Source organism: Oryctolagus cuniculus, chromosome 13 (assembly GCF_964237555.1).
Source record: "Oryctolagus cuniculus chromosome 13, mOryCun1.1, whole genome shotgun sequence".
NCBI lineage: Eukaryota > Metazoa > Chordata > Mammalia > Lagomorpha > Leporidae > Oryctolagus > Oryctolagus cuniculus.
The window spans coordinates 46,638,721-46,653,742 of record NC_091444.1 but is presented as its reverse complement, the minus strand read 5'-3'; the positions used below and the strand labels follow the sequence as shown (position 1 = coordinate 46,653,742).

Sequence of the window (15,022 nt, the reverse complement as noted above, 5' to 3'; positions counted from 1 at the left end):
CTTCCTCTCAGACGACCACTCATTTTGCAATCTGTTCATTCAGTTAATTGTCCCTCTTTTGCTTTTTGCCATCAGCTCAGCTTCTTAAGGACTAAGATCACCTTTTTGCTACCAAAACCAACACATCTTTCATATGCAATGATAATGATAGTACAGCTACTGGGTAAGGTGGTGAACACTGAGCTAGATATTTTTGATTATTTAGTATAATAATCCTTGGAAGTCGGTATTATTTTTATCTCCCTTTTATAGATACAGAAACCCGGCTTTGAGAAGGTGATTGTGGATAGAGTTTGTCCCTGCAGCAGTGCACGGGCAGGTATTCCATGGCCTGATAGACTGGTGTCACTGGGAGAAGAAGTTTGTTGCAGGAACTGACCTATGTAAACAGTGCTCCATGTTCTACTCTGGGTGATGCAGGGCCTTGGTTTGACAATGGTGAGAAGGGCAAGAAACGCTCACTGACCGGCTGTCCTTTCAATGTAGTGGGCACTGAGTGTTTTCCTGCCTCTGAGGAGTGACTGCCAGTTCACGCAGATGTTGTAGTTTTACGTCAAGGCAATCAAACTGACTGCAGTAATCTGTTTGAAGTGAGTGAGCTCCCAGGCCAGCGCCTCAATAAAGCTTCACACCAGGTGTAGAGCAAAACAATAGCAAATCCACAGGGACTCCTCCCCCCTTCGGGCGCGTACACACCCTCGGCCAGAGTTCATGGCCTTGGTGCCACCCGGGGGTCTCCTGTGATAGCAGAGCCCTCCTTTGAACTTCTTTCGGGAACCGCGAAGTGCTGCTTTCTTATTTGCTCCAGTGCTGTTTGACCTGCTGGGATCTGGACTTGTTCAAATAACATACATTTCCTCAAGATGACAGCTAATTAAATTCCAAAAGACACCGCCTCACAAAAGGGATATCTGATTTTCTTTTGCAAGTCACTGTTTCTCTTTCTTGCAATGTGCTCTGGGCTTGTTCAGCATCTCACTTCAAGGCATCCTGACGCAGATTTAAAAGACTCTGGAAAAAAATCAGACGCAAGGTTCTATGGCATTTGGAATAATTTATGCAGCCCATCCTCTAGGCTTACAGCCAAACTCCAGCGGGGAAATTTGCTTCACATTCTATGAAGGCTCGCGTCACAATGAATGCTTTTGGAAAGAAATCTAAATTGCAACTGTGCAAAGAAATTCTGGGGGAGAAAAACAGCCCAGTGCGATTCTACACTGCCCAAAATGTTTGTAAAGTTCGCCATAAAAATGCCAGGGGGATATCTGGTAGAAGTTCAAAGGTTCTAAGTAAAGTTTGTGGCAGCCATTAGAGGAATGTGCATTAAAAAGGGGTCAATTAACATTTATCAAGAGATGTTGGCATTTCTAAAGTGTATTGACTCTGGGAAGCCAAGTGCATCTGTGTTTCTTCAAAGTGACTGGCAACTCAGAAAATCACAGGCCCAGTACTGGGGAGGGGCTGGGGTCTCTACACGTCCTGAAGAAGCAGAACTAATGGGACTCTCATTGGTTTTCTCTTCTTGACACGTTTCTGCAATTTCCAAAACCCATAATTGGCCTCTATTTAGACTTGGAGAAGCATGTACATGGATGACATTTGTTAGCAGTGGACCACGGAAATCAGCAGTAGCTGGAGCAGCTTTGCGTCCACTTCTATCTTTCCTCTCTTTCTGCATCTGCCCCTCCTGTGCTCACTCTGCACCAGAGGAGTAGTGTACACAGAGGGAATCTGGCTCCCAGTGAGCCGGAGGCCTAAAGGGCTCTAACCAATCTATGTTTCTAGTCTTCTACCAGCTCCCTACATCCCCCGGGCACAAACCACACTCCCTTGTAGCATGAATGCACTTGAAATACAAGGATGTGATCTTTAAACATACAGCCTGGGTCATGGGAGTCAGTCGGTTGGCCTGTTTTATGACTGACATTTCCCTAGTGATTCAATCAGGTGTTTATGGGCCTCCTTGGAGGCCTTTGCAAGACTTAACTATGATCTCAAATTATCCAGAAGCAGCTTGCGTTCGCCCTATTAAGTCCTCTACTGGGGGCTGCCCAAAATCTTGGAGGCGCTGTTTTTAGTTTCTGTCAGTCTTGACAGGCAGATCCCACTGGACCTTAGGTCTGGTCCTACCCTTTGCAGATGGCTCCCTGCCCCCACCAAGGAGGCCTCACTATGCCTTTAGTCCCCATCCCAGTGGGAAACTCCTTGATCTTTCCAATTCCTTTCCTTAACACACATTTGCTAAGCTTTGCAATAACCATGGGTCCTCCTGAATGACCACTCTGAAGGCAATTCTGGTAGGTTAAGTACCAACATTAAAAAGGAAAGGGGGAGGGAGGGAAGGAAGGGAAGAAGGAATATGTAGGTCATTTATTTCAGGGAGCATGCCTCAAACTCAAACCACTCCACCCAGATCTTCTCCACCCAAACCTCAGCTCATTTAATCAAGTGTATAATGAATAGAAGGAAACCGTAGCCATAGGTTACTTTCCAGTTTACCATAATCAGGCAGGGACTCGAACATCCACCTGGGCAGAACTGGTTCTGGATTTCTTTTTTTTTTTTAATGATTTATTTATTTACTTATTTGAGAGTCAGAGAGGAGAGAGAGAGAGAGAGAGAGAGAGAGAGAGAGAAAAGGTCCTCTGTCCTCTGGTTTACTCCCCAATTGGCCGCAACGGCCGGAGCTGCGCCAATCCGAAGCCAGGAGCTTCTTCCGGGTCTTTCACGTGGGTGCAGGGGCCCAAGGATCTGGGCCATCTTCTACTGCTTTCCCAGGCCATAGCAGAGAGCTGGATTGGAAGTGGAGCAGCTGGAACTTGAACCGGCGCCCATGTGGGATGCCGGCGCTTCACGCCAGGATGTTAACCCGCTGTACCACAGTGCCAGCTGCGGTTCTGGATTTCTAGACAAAGTTCTACTATACAAGATGGGCCAACCTGGGCAAGTCTGGTTTCTCATGAAAACCTGCCAAATGCATGACATTGAGGAGATGGAAATAGATGTTCTTCTGTACTGATTATACCTCCTTATAACATAAATCCTTACACAACGTGCTGGTAGAGTGGCTGGGAGAGAAGGGCAGTTCACACAAGCAGATGAGTCTGGATCTATTCATAGAGGACTGAGACGTGCAGATGAAGACTGGAGAACTAAGATGGGACCGAAATCACCATGCAGGGGCCAGACCTCAGAAGTCACCTCTGGGGCAGGCTCCCCATAGGCACCGTGAAATCCAGCCATGAGTCTGTCTACTGGGTGATCTTTCTAAAATACTTTGGGTTGTATCACAGAGGGCTATTTCAAAGCTTTCAAGTACACCTATTGCTTTGATGGCAAACTCTTAAGGTCATGGACTCAATCCAGGGCCCAACTCTCTTGCCTTGGCCACTCAACACTCCAGCCTTCATCTCCTTGCTCACCTCCTCGGGTGCCTCTCTGCAGCAGCGGACCCCAGTGCTCACAGCCCCTCTTTCCCTGGCATGCCTACCTGTTGCCTGGTGAGGCCTACCCAGGACTGAGTTCAAACACTACTTGCTTTAAAAGGCTCCAGGTCTTCTCCATACACAGAAATAACTCTTCCCTCTCCTGTGATTTCACTGTGCTGTGTAAATATTCCTAGCCTGGGCCTTTAGCCTAGATTCACCATCCAAACTGAATGTCAGAAGACTGATTTTGAAAACAGTGGTTTAGAAGAGAACTTTTTATTTAAAAAATTTTTTTTGACAGGCAGAGTTAGAAAGTGAGAGAGAGAGACAGAGAGAAAGGTCTTCCTTTTTCTGTTGGTTCACTCCCCTAATGGCTGCTACGGCCGGCGCTGTGCCATTCTGAAGCCAGGAGCCGGGTACTTCCTCCTGGTCTCCCATGGGGTGCAGGGCCCAAGCACTTGGGCCATCCTCCACTGCCCTCCCAGGCCACAGCAGAGAGCTGGACTGGAAGAGGAGCAACCGGGACAGAATCTGGCACCCCAACGGGGACTAGAACCCGGGGTGCCGGCGCCACAGGTGGAGGATTAGCCAAGTGAGCCACGGCACTGGCCTAGAAGAGAACTTTGAGAAGATGTGGTCTCTAGATTTAGAAGGGCTGACTCTGGCTAATTTAAAAGTTGTATGGTGGGGCAGGTGCTGTGGCATAGTGGGTACAGCCACCGCCTGCAGTGCTGGCATCCCAAACGGGTGCCTATTAGAGTCCCGGCTGCCCCACTTCTGATCCAGCTCTCTGCTATGGCCTGGGAAAGCAGTAGAAGATGGCCCAAGTCCTTGGGCCCCTGCCCCTGTGTGGGAGACCTGGAAGAAGCTCCTGGCTTCGGATCAGCTCCGGCCATTGTGGTTAGTGAATTAATGGATGGAAGACCTCTCTCTCTCCCTGCCTCTCCTTCTCTCTCTGTGTAACTCTTTCAAATAAATAAATAAATCTTTTTAAAAAAAAGTTGTATGGTTATCATAAGTATTTTTTAATGAAAATCATTCAAGTGATTCTACAGCATTATTTAAAGAAAGGCCACACATTAAATGATTTCTTAAAGCACTAAAGCACTGGCTTTTACACTTCTCTATTGTTAGGGAAACCTGCAGGATTAACATTAGTAATTTTTCCTTTTGGGTATCACAAGGACAATTCACATGGTTTAAAACTGCAGTTCTGAGTGTGCTCCATGGTATCAAAGTGTAATCAATACAGTCCAAAAGAGCTGCACAGAAATAAGATTTTTAAAAATCATTAATTGAATAGCACAGAGCAATTGCTTAGTAAAGGCCACCGCCAGGGATCCCTGAAAGCTTCAGGTACTGTGTGTGCTTCTTGGCCCCACATTCAGACCTGTGCGTGATGGATATGATAAAAGGGCAGGCCAGCAGAGGTGGTCAGGAATCAGGGCAGACAAATTTGGAGTTCATAGGATCTCACTTTACACGCTTCACTGAAATCATCTGAGAATTAATGAATAATCATTTTGTTTGGGGGAAGGGCGTTGGAATGATAGAGAACCTTCTAGAACACATTTGGAAGATCTGAGGTGTTTATAAAGCAAGGCCAGCAACAGAAGCAAGAGGTGAACTCAAGTTTGTTGACTTCTTGCAGCACTAGAATTTCAAGTGGCAGCTAAAGGGTGGCGTTTAGCCTAGCAGTGAAGATGCCAGCCATGATGCCGGCGTCCGACATTGGAGTGCATGGGTTCAACTCCAGGCTTGGCTCCTCACTTGAGTTTCATGCCAATGCAGACCCAAAGGCTCAGTCACCTGTCACCCATGTGGGAGACCTGGGTTGAGTGGCCAGCTTCCAGCCTCTGCCCTGACCTAGCTTCCAGCTGTTGAAGGTGCTTGGGGAGGAAGCCAGCAAATGGGAGTTCCTACTTCCTGTCTTCTGCTTCTCAAATAAATAAATAATAAATAAGGCAGCTAAAATCCCATTTGTCTCATCCAGGGGAATTCAACAGTGGGGCAAGCCTCTACCCAGTTGCAAGCTGTAACTTCCTACATAGTTTCCTTCCTACGGCTCACTTCAGTTGGCAGTAGTCTCCAGACTAGGGCATGTTTAGAAGCAAAAGGATTTTCTATTGAGTCAGTAGACCTGTGGCTCTGCACTCTGCACACACATTCCTTCCACAACAGGCAAAATGTTTGAAACCAGTGGAGGAAAGGAAATAACAGTATGTTGAAAGACAAAGATAAAAGTATTTAAGAAATTAAAACAAAATGCTCATTTATTGTTTTTAATATGTAGTCAAATCTGACAGCAGTATTACACAAATAGCTCCCTTTTCCCCCTTTCTAAAATCCCAAAGTTGTTGACTCCAACTGAAAGTGAAAAAAACATGATTTAATCCTAAAGTAGTAATCAATAGTGAGAACACGGGTAACATTTGGTCACTCTCAGATTCCAGATCCCTAAAGATGATGTGACTGTGGCAGTCAATACACTGGTTTTCTTATCAAATTATTACTAGGAAAAAAAAATCAAGATTGCCACACACTATAAGCAGAACCAGAAATGCGGAAAAACTTGGTTTAAGAAACTGTGAGGAAAAAGGTAATGAATTATTGCAGTCATAATGATCCCCAAGTAAAAGACTTATGGCAAATGAATGGATCATAAGATATACATTTGCACTTAATTCTTTGTACAGTGAAAACAACCATGAAGCTTGCACACGTAGCATCTGAATGACTGGATTTGAATGATGGGCTCCCATTGCCACGCTTCTTCTACCGTTAGTGCAGATTCAGATACAACCGTTTTAATATTCACAGGCTCAGGTACGTCCAAGATAAGGTCATTGTCAAGTCTGTGTGTGTTATTCTAGCTCGACAGAAGGTAGCCTTGGAATGTCTTTGACATGGCAGAGGGACCAGGAATGATGCCCAGAAGACTGGAATAAAGTCAAAACGCTCAGTTTTCCAAGCCCAGGCTTAATGAAGTTTTGGAAAACCTCTGTTAAATTAACCTTCACCTGAAAGGCATAGCCCTGGTTGGCCACGAAGGGCTTTCTACAACACTGGGAAAGGGGCTGGCAGTGCACTGTGCCCACTCACACAATCTCGTCTTTTGTCTGGGCTTGACTGGCTTTCTAGGGTCAGATTTTCCTCAGTGTCCTCTTTTAGCAGCGCCACAGAGGGCTTTGTGATTCTGACAAAGGGTACAATTATACTCACTTTGAAATGCATCACAAATATTCTGTGTGTGGTGCAACTGGCATCGCACAGGACCCCTCCCAGCCCCCCATCCCGCCCCCGAACGCCCAGCTTCTCTTTTCACACTTAAACATTTCCAGTGACTACAGGCAGAATTACCAGAAACAGTAGTAAATTCCTGCCATTTAAAGTTCCCATGATCCCAGCTGGCAAGCAAAAAAGGCAGTCTCTCTTTTTTCCCCCCTGAAAATAATGTACTTCCCAGGCACCGTTCAAATGCCTCAAGCTCTAATCAGGCAAATGAGAGATGTGTTTCGAGTAACCCCTGAAAAGACTTTCCCTCCCTTCTCAGCTAGGGCCGGCCCTGCATCTACACAAAACGCCTGTGTCTCAACACACTGACTTGACTTCGCTAAAACGATGTTAATGTGTCCTGGCAAGAAATGCTCTGATTTCACTTAATGTTATTTTCTGAGTAGGCTGGTGGAGGACACTTCATTTGAGTTTTTATTTCCCTGCTATAAAGATGACAATCTTTGAACAGGCTGCTTAGACATCACTTCGCTGTCTAGACAGTAGCACTGGAGTCTGGGCCCAGAGATGGTCACATGTCACCGGAGATCCAGCAAAAAATTAAGTTTTTTTTTTTTTTTTTTAATTGCCTGTGTGACTGGCTGACACTTGGTCTCTGATAGAAGGGAACCAAAGAATACGGCCGTGCCTTTTAAGTTAGAAGGAAGGAAATGCAAATCATTAGCTGATCATAGTCACCCAACTCTTTAGAGCGGGAGGCTCAAGTATTTTAGGGTTGGCGCCATGAAAGCCGTACAGGTGGGTGACGCTGAGCTTGGGACCACCTGGGTACAGCCTGCACTTTCTGTTCACCCTGTGTCTCAGCATTGCTGGCACGATCTGTGCTCCAGTATTTGAATGTCTGGCTGACCCAAATTTAAGCTGGTTTCATTGAATATTTATTTGCACACTGCTCTGAAGAAGTTGAAAACTCTTTGCCTGATAGAACATTTAGCTCTCCCCCACCCCCCTTGAATCATCTGCATCTACTCACTTTTATGTTTATACCTCTCCACACACAGCAAACTTCTAAAATTAGTTTTATGCACAAAAAGTTTACAGCTGCTTGATCAGGATGAGTACTTCCATTAAGTCATGAATATATGTTTTTGTAATGCTTGGGAAAAGGAAAAGTGCTGTTAAAAACCAAAACTCCAGTGGGATAGATAGAAGTCATCCAGATTTTTCAATCAGAATCAAAATGAATATAATATCACAGTCTGCCAAGTCAAAAATTTCAACTTTATTCCATTAGGAGATTTTTTAAAAGTGATTTTCAAAGGTTAATAAATCTTAGAAATTAGAAAAAGATGAGTACCAGCTTATGATTTGCACTAAATTTTTTTCCAGTCTTTTATCCTGGATTTAAAGTAACATACAACCTTTCAGTGTTGACAGTGAGTTACAGATTAACTTAAAGATAACAAGTTTTGAGCACTTTTTCCATCTAGGCATAATTTGGTCATTTGTAATAAATGTATTATTGAAAAACCATTAACTTGTTACGGAATACTAACTCAAGAAATTATATTTTCTTTAATAATTATTATCTTGCTTCTTTACAATAATCATTGTGAGATCAATGGGCACTGGATGGTTCAAACAGTATGCTGGGAAATAATTAGGCTGATCTATTACAATTTAAGTTGAGCTAGAAGATCAACTTAATCAACACTGTAGGAATCAGTACCACGTAGTCTGGTATGTGGAAGAGTAGAAAACTGTATCCTAGGTAGGAGTTGTCTGAATTCCACGACTGTCGCATGACAGCTCTCTGTGTGCTTGTCAATATTTTATAACTATCGATGCTGCAATTAAGGCTTTCAGTTGTGTGTTCTGATTAGTACATTTGCATTCTATAGTCATGAGTGTTTTCAAAGTCTGCGTTGGCCTTCTAGCACAGAATTAAAGGGAAGCCTGATGTTCCAGTTGGCAGTTTGTTATTACTTTGGGGAATATTCTTAAATCTTTGTATAACTCCAACACATTTTTCAGTTGGTGCAAGATAGTCCCAAGTGCAAAATGATTGGATTCACAGTAATCCCCAGGAAATCACTGACTTGACAGGGAAGGTGTCAGAAGGCACATCACATGAGTACAAACTTTGGCTGGACAGATTTAAGCATTCCCACACTGAAATTTCCAGTTATCAATTACTTGGGGCAAACATTTTCCCATCCTTCTCCCCACCCCCACCTCCCATAGAGGAACAACAAAAATCAGTATTATCACTACTGCTTTAAGCCCATAGCTGACTGCATAAGAGAAAATTCTGATGATACAAACAAGAAAATTTTCAGAAAATAAAAACAGAAATTGGAAGTTCATCCTAGGCATACTTACAATCAGATACACCAAGTTTCAATTTTTACGCACATTTTGAGACAAGAACTAAGAGCAAGATTTGTAAATGTGTGAAATGACCACAAGAAAGCCCCCAAAGCAGTCTCTGAGATACAGAAGCTGCACGACTTCAGTATCAAGTCCCCATCTGAATGCAAAGATCGCTGCAAGAGCTATCACAGCACCAGTAGCAATGCATCATTATCAAACAGCCTTAGTGCCAGCTACAGAAAAACCAATTCCCAAGTTTCCAGGGAGAATCAATCTTCCAATCTCCTCTCAATAGATTTGTAAAACTGAGAGATGGAGAAATAGATAAGGATGAGGTTGGGTTGAGGTTGGGATGTGTGTGGCTTTGGCAGTTCCTTTTAATTCATGGAGTTTATGATTCTAAGGTTTATTTTATTTTATTTATTTTTTTTTTTTTTGACAGGCAGAGTGGATAGTGAGAGAGAGAGAGACAGAGAGAAAGGTCTTCCTTTTGCCGTTGGTTCACCCTCCAATGGCCACCGCGGCCGGCGCACTGCGGCCGGCACACCGCGCTAATCCGAAGCCAGGAGCCAGGTGCTTCTCCTGGTCTCCCATGGGGTGCAGGGCCCAAGCACTTGGGCCATCCTCCACTGCACTCCCTGGCCACAGCAGAGAGCTGGCCTGGAAGAGGGGCAACCGGGACAGAATCCGGCGCCCCGACTGGGACTAGAACCCAGTGTGCCGGCGCCGCTAGGTGGAGGATTAGCCTAGTGAGCCGCGGCGCCGGCCTGATTCTAAGGTTTATTATAAATAAAAACCTACCCATGATGAAGATTAAATGGCAAGGAAAAGAGCAAAAAAAAAAAATCCCATTTCTGATACCTTCCGCTTGCTAGGTCATACAGAGGTTTTAACCAGGAGAGATTTTTGCTAATCTTTCCCCCACTGCCACCCTAGGGGACATTGGTAATGTCTGGATATAATTTTAACTGTTACAAAGGGAGGCATGTTGTGTCCCACTATCTGGTCAATAGAAACTATCAAATAATCTGAAACGCACAGAACCATATGCCACCTCGCAAGAATTATCAGGTCCAAAATACCAGTAGTGCCGGACTGAGAAACCTGAGGTCTGACAAAATGGCATAACAAACCACACACACCTAAAGTGCAATTGCTTCCTTGATACACTGGTACTTCTTAATACTTTAGTTTTGGTGTTGATAATTCAAAAAGCCCCAATAGACATACATGTGAAGAAAGTGACACTTAACCGCTGTCTCTGCTCGGTGAGAACGCAAGTGACTTGGAAACTCTGGATCAGGGACAACTTTGAGTAACTTTTCTTCTCATAAATGAAATGAAAACAAACAGCACAGATGTGCGATGACGTATTATAGTTTGAAACCTTCTCTAGGTAAATATTTGATAGCTCCCTAAAAGTGAAAACGAATTGGAAATTGATAGAGTAACACTGATCCTATCTGCTTGAAAAGTTCTGTTTGAGAACTTCATTGTATTATTTATCAGCTGACAGGCTTGGGCTGTCACTATTTGTAATTGTCACTATATACCATAAGATCTGGCACAGCAGCTTGGTTCCAATAGGTGCTCAATAAATATTGAAGGGAATGAAGTGGTTGCACGAATGAACAAATAAAGAGATGTATCAAAGTGCTCTGCAAAGTGAAAAGTGCTTTCCAAATAAAAGGTACTATGCATATGTCATAGGTAACACCATAGACCTCACAATATTTGCTCAAAAAAAAAATCTCAGGGCAAAAATATTCAGATAGTTTAAAGAGCAAATAAAAACTGATTACATATGTGGTAAGAAAACCTGCTGGGAAGGGCATTAGTTTTCAATGTACTAATTCCCAAATTAGTACATTTGGGAAGAAATGAAGCAAAAGCAGACAAACTTTAAATTGTGAGGATAAATATTATTGCTAACTCAGATGGCAACATATGGGAGTGAGAGGGAGAAAGACCATGCCAAACCAAAAACCCTCTAAAAGCTAGAACTTGGCATCACTGGTAGTTATAAAGTAACAACAATCAGCAGTCAGCAGTTAGGTAGAGGAAGATGGGTTCAATGTTGCCTATTACTGGACACAGCACATGATGTTAGTTTCTGAGATGGATTCTGCCTTTCAAACTGCTTGATTGGTCTGAATTGCTGACAAATGATGAGAACCGGAGCATAACCGATCAGTCAGGAGTTTTAAATTCAAGACCCAGTTCTGACATCAGGAAAATGACCGTATCTCTTTGGGTCTGTTTTTTTTATCTGTAGGATGAAGAGGCCGGATTTGATCGCCCAGGATTCTGGCATATGGGCACTGACACTAAAAGAAGGGGTGGGCATGAGAAAAGAAAAGTAAAATAATTTTTTTTAAAAAACGAGTAAAGTACACTATACTGAAACATATGGAAAATGCCTGGTTAAAAAAAAGAGAGAGAGAACATTTCATAAGAGGAAGCAATCATAACTATAGGACCTGTTTTTTAGTACTTTTACGTATTAATTTTTTAAACCATAGAATGGAAATGCCTTGAACCAAGGAATCTAGCAAAGTGTTTCCTCAAATGGGCAACAGGCACTAGGAAAATTGCTAACTTAATGCTCTTTTATGAAGAAATAACATAAGAATTTTTTCCAAAAGCTAGTAAATTATACTGATCTAAAAATACATATTATCTAGAAATTATCATAAAGTAATTTTATCCCTTTCATAGTCAGCATTTGCAGTTTTACATTTAAAAATAAGTGCTATATATTTTCATATTTTAAAGCCCCTTACATTTGTGTTCCAGGGATAAAATAAATATGAAATTATTGATCTTTGAGGTATAGACTTCTAAAGAAAAGTCTATGAGTCAGGTTGTAGGTCTCCCTTTGCTGTGACATTGGAAACCAGGAAACCACAGAAGCAATGGACTCTATGCAGCAGGAACTGAGCCAGTTAAGGGTGCACACAGACAACTTTGGGGTGGGAGAGGGACAGACGTCACATGGAGCAAATATCAGAGGGAATATTAAGACTGGACAAAAATGAATTTGCTGTATGTTTTGCACGCACTCTCCTTTGACACTTTCTCATAAAATGCACCAAGATTTCAATGAGTTTTGGACTGAACGATTCTTCGGACCAGGAGATGTGCTTTACATGGGTTACACTGATACAAGTTATTAAATGTCTATATATCCGCTTATTTATCCTTCTTTGTAATGATCTTGCAAGGAAGACAAAAATACACATATTTTCCAAAATTCTAAGTTGAGGCTCATGGAGACTGAAGCGACTTCTTCAAGGAGACACAGCGGAGGCTCAAAGCCATTGCAGGTGGCATCGTGTGTGGTATTCTTTTCATTTCTCCTTGGGGCCTCTCTGAGATAAAATAGGCTTGGATATGCCCAAGGGCTCTTTTTCTGTCTCCTGCTTTTTCTTCAAGGAGAAGGAATTCAAAGGAAATACCTCTATAGAACTGATAGAATTTCCTATGATGATTGATGTGTTCTATGTTGGCTCCTAAGCACTTGAAATATGGCTAGTGTGACTGAAAAACTGAACTTTAATTCTATGTAATCTTAATTAATTTACATTTCAATAACCACACTTGGCTACCAGACAACACAGCTTTAGAAGCTACATGTCTAGATTAGCAGATATGCTAGGCATCTCAAACTGAAATAATAATTGGAGGTCAATTATACTTTATCATCTATCTTTATCTGTCTTTTATTTGTTAGTGTACTTAAAAGTCTAAACCCTTCATAAACAAACCAATATAGTGGTCAATGACATCTGGTTGACTAAATAGATTTTTTTGACTTTAATACCTTTAATTGCCATTATTTTTACATATAATTGGGATGAAATAACTAAATAAAACCCCCTGTAGCACCATTTATCTGATTTTTCCAGCAGTTTGCACACATCCTGCTATATTCTTAATTTTATTGTTATTCTCTCTATTATTCACGATCTATTAAATATGGTACACACACACCCTCTCTAACACATCATGTATGTAGTCCAAAGCACTGCTGTCCATTCTGAATTTCCAGAAACTTTGTGTTTGGTTGCTGTTCCTCATAGCAAATGGGAACCAGGAACAAACCCAAGATACAAAATAGAACAAATGTCTTTATGTGAGATGGGGATGCAGATGATGTCCTTCCTACCAAAGGAGTCCCATACAATAGACTTTAGCTTTCAGTTCTATTATGAAGTTTTTCCACATGTTAGCAGCCGTGTACCTCCAAAAACATTTCCTTGTTACTGGTGCTTTGGTTCACTGAACAATTCAGAGTTTCATGGCTTTTTTAAAAGATAGAACTATTGATTGTTTTCCATCTAAAATGGCAGGTGAGCCCTGAAGATTGTAAGGATAACATGACTACTTCAAAGAATTGTGTAAGGAGTTGGAAGTAGATGCAAGATATATATAACAGCCAATCAACTGCTACTAAAAGCCACATCTGCCACAAAAGCTAGTGAAAGCAGCATCATGTTATCCTAAAAAAAGGAAGTTGTCCAAGTGTTCCTTATGGATTTGTAGAATACCATTGCACCAGTTACATTGGCAAGTCGTGTGGTTACTGCTATTCGACCAACCTACTCCAGAAGTAAGTCAGGATATTTTACAGAAACTGAACATGGCTATGGCACAGAGATTGTCATCACATCCTCCAATTACCTTGTTTTTCATTTTTAACTCAGTAGGTTAGGAAAGAGTTACCACCCTCATCAGGTACTCAAAAATAAAGCTAAATTCACTCAAAGGAAAAGGACACCCGTTTACATCAGAGTAACGTGTTGGCCAAGAGTGATACTTAGTGGACCGATGTCCATTGCAGACTCTGGGTACAGATGCTAAGCTGTTGGTAAAGTGCTTCTTGAGACATGTCTGCTCCTAGAGGCCTGAATCTGCAATGTTGAGCACTCTATCTTGGAAGAAGCAACAGTTGTCAGCACATTGTAAGAGTGTCATGGGTTGGGGTGCTGATGAAATTAAACACACAGTGCTTGATTTCAAACTTTGGGAGATCAGCGTACATACTGATCGAGCGTGGCCTTTCCTTTCTTCATTCAGGAGGAATTTTCAAAACCTGGGTTGTGATGACAGGACAAATGACAGCTCCATAGGAGGAGCTTCTTGCATCTGCTTTATTTAGTAAGGGAGGAAGGAAGGGGGGTTGATGCCAATGAAAAGAGTGGATCAAGTAGGCAGAAAAGAGATGGGTATTGTAACTAATTGAACCACTTTTGCTAAGTGACATAAAAATATTCTGATATTAAGGACTATTTTACAACTCTATGGAAGTAATGCAGTGATACATCTTGCATTTGTTTTGTCTTGATGACAAAATGCACTCTTAGAGTCACAAGAGCCTGCCTTGTGTTAGTTATAAACAAAAATATATTTATATATATAATATATATTTATGTAACTACTATGTGCTTTAAAGAAAATTACTGTATGGTTCAGCAGGGTTCTTTCATTCTTCCCATCTCCAGGGATATGCTGACTCGAATGGCTTCTTAGACAGGAATCAACAATGAAATGGGCCTTTTGACTGAAATGGCAACACCTAAGAACCCACATGTTGGAAATCTCTTAATATTTTTTGTTCCAAAAATGATTAAGGAATTCTTCGTATTATTTCCTTTTGTTTCCTTCAGCCAAGAGCAACAATGGTTTCATGGGACTTCCTAATTGGGAAGTGGAGTCAACACTCTTAAAACAAATCAGATGTTTTATTCTGAGGCAGGAGAATGGGAAGCCTCGTTTGTGACTCCCTCTTTCTCTGTCCTTAGCTAAACGTTTGGAAATGTTGTCACAGCTCATAGTAAGGGCAGTCATTACTGAGGAAAAGGCAGGCATAGTTTGAACCTCCTGTACAGATGAACGAGTTACCTTGTAAAGTAACAGATTTGTTAGGAGAAATGGGTCCAGAGCAGAAAAACAAAATCCCTTTGCCACACCTCTGTTTGGAAAAG

General features: G+C 42.1%; 1 long non-coding RNA gene across 1 annotated transcript; it reads left to right on the top strand.

Annotated features, from left to right (window-relative positions):
* The first annotated feature begins 5,679 nt into the window (after positions 1–5,679).
* On the top strand, positions 5,680–13,272 carry LOC138844964 (uncharacterized). The gene is made up of 2 exons (XR_011381494.1): positions 5,680–9,439; positions 9,814–13,272. It is a non-coding gene; the product is annotated as an uncharacterized lncRNA (long non-coding RNA).
* The last annotated feature ends 1,750 nt before the right edge of the window (positions 13,273–15,022 follow it).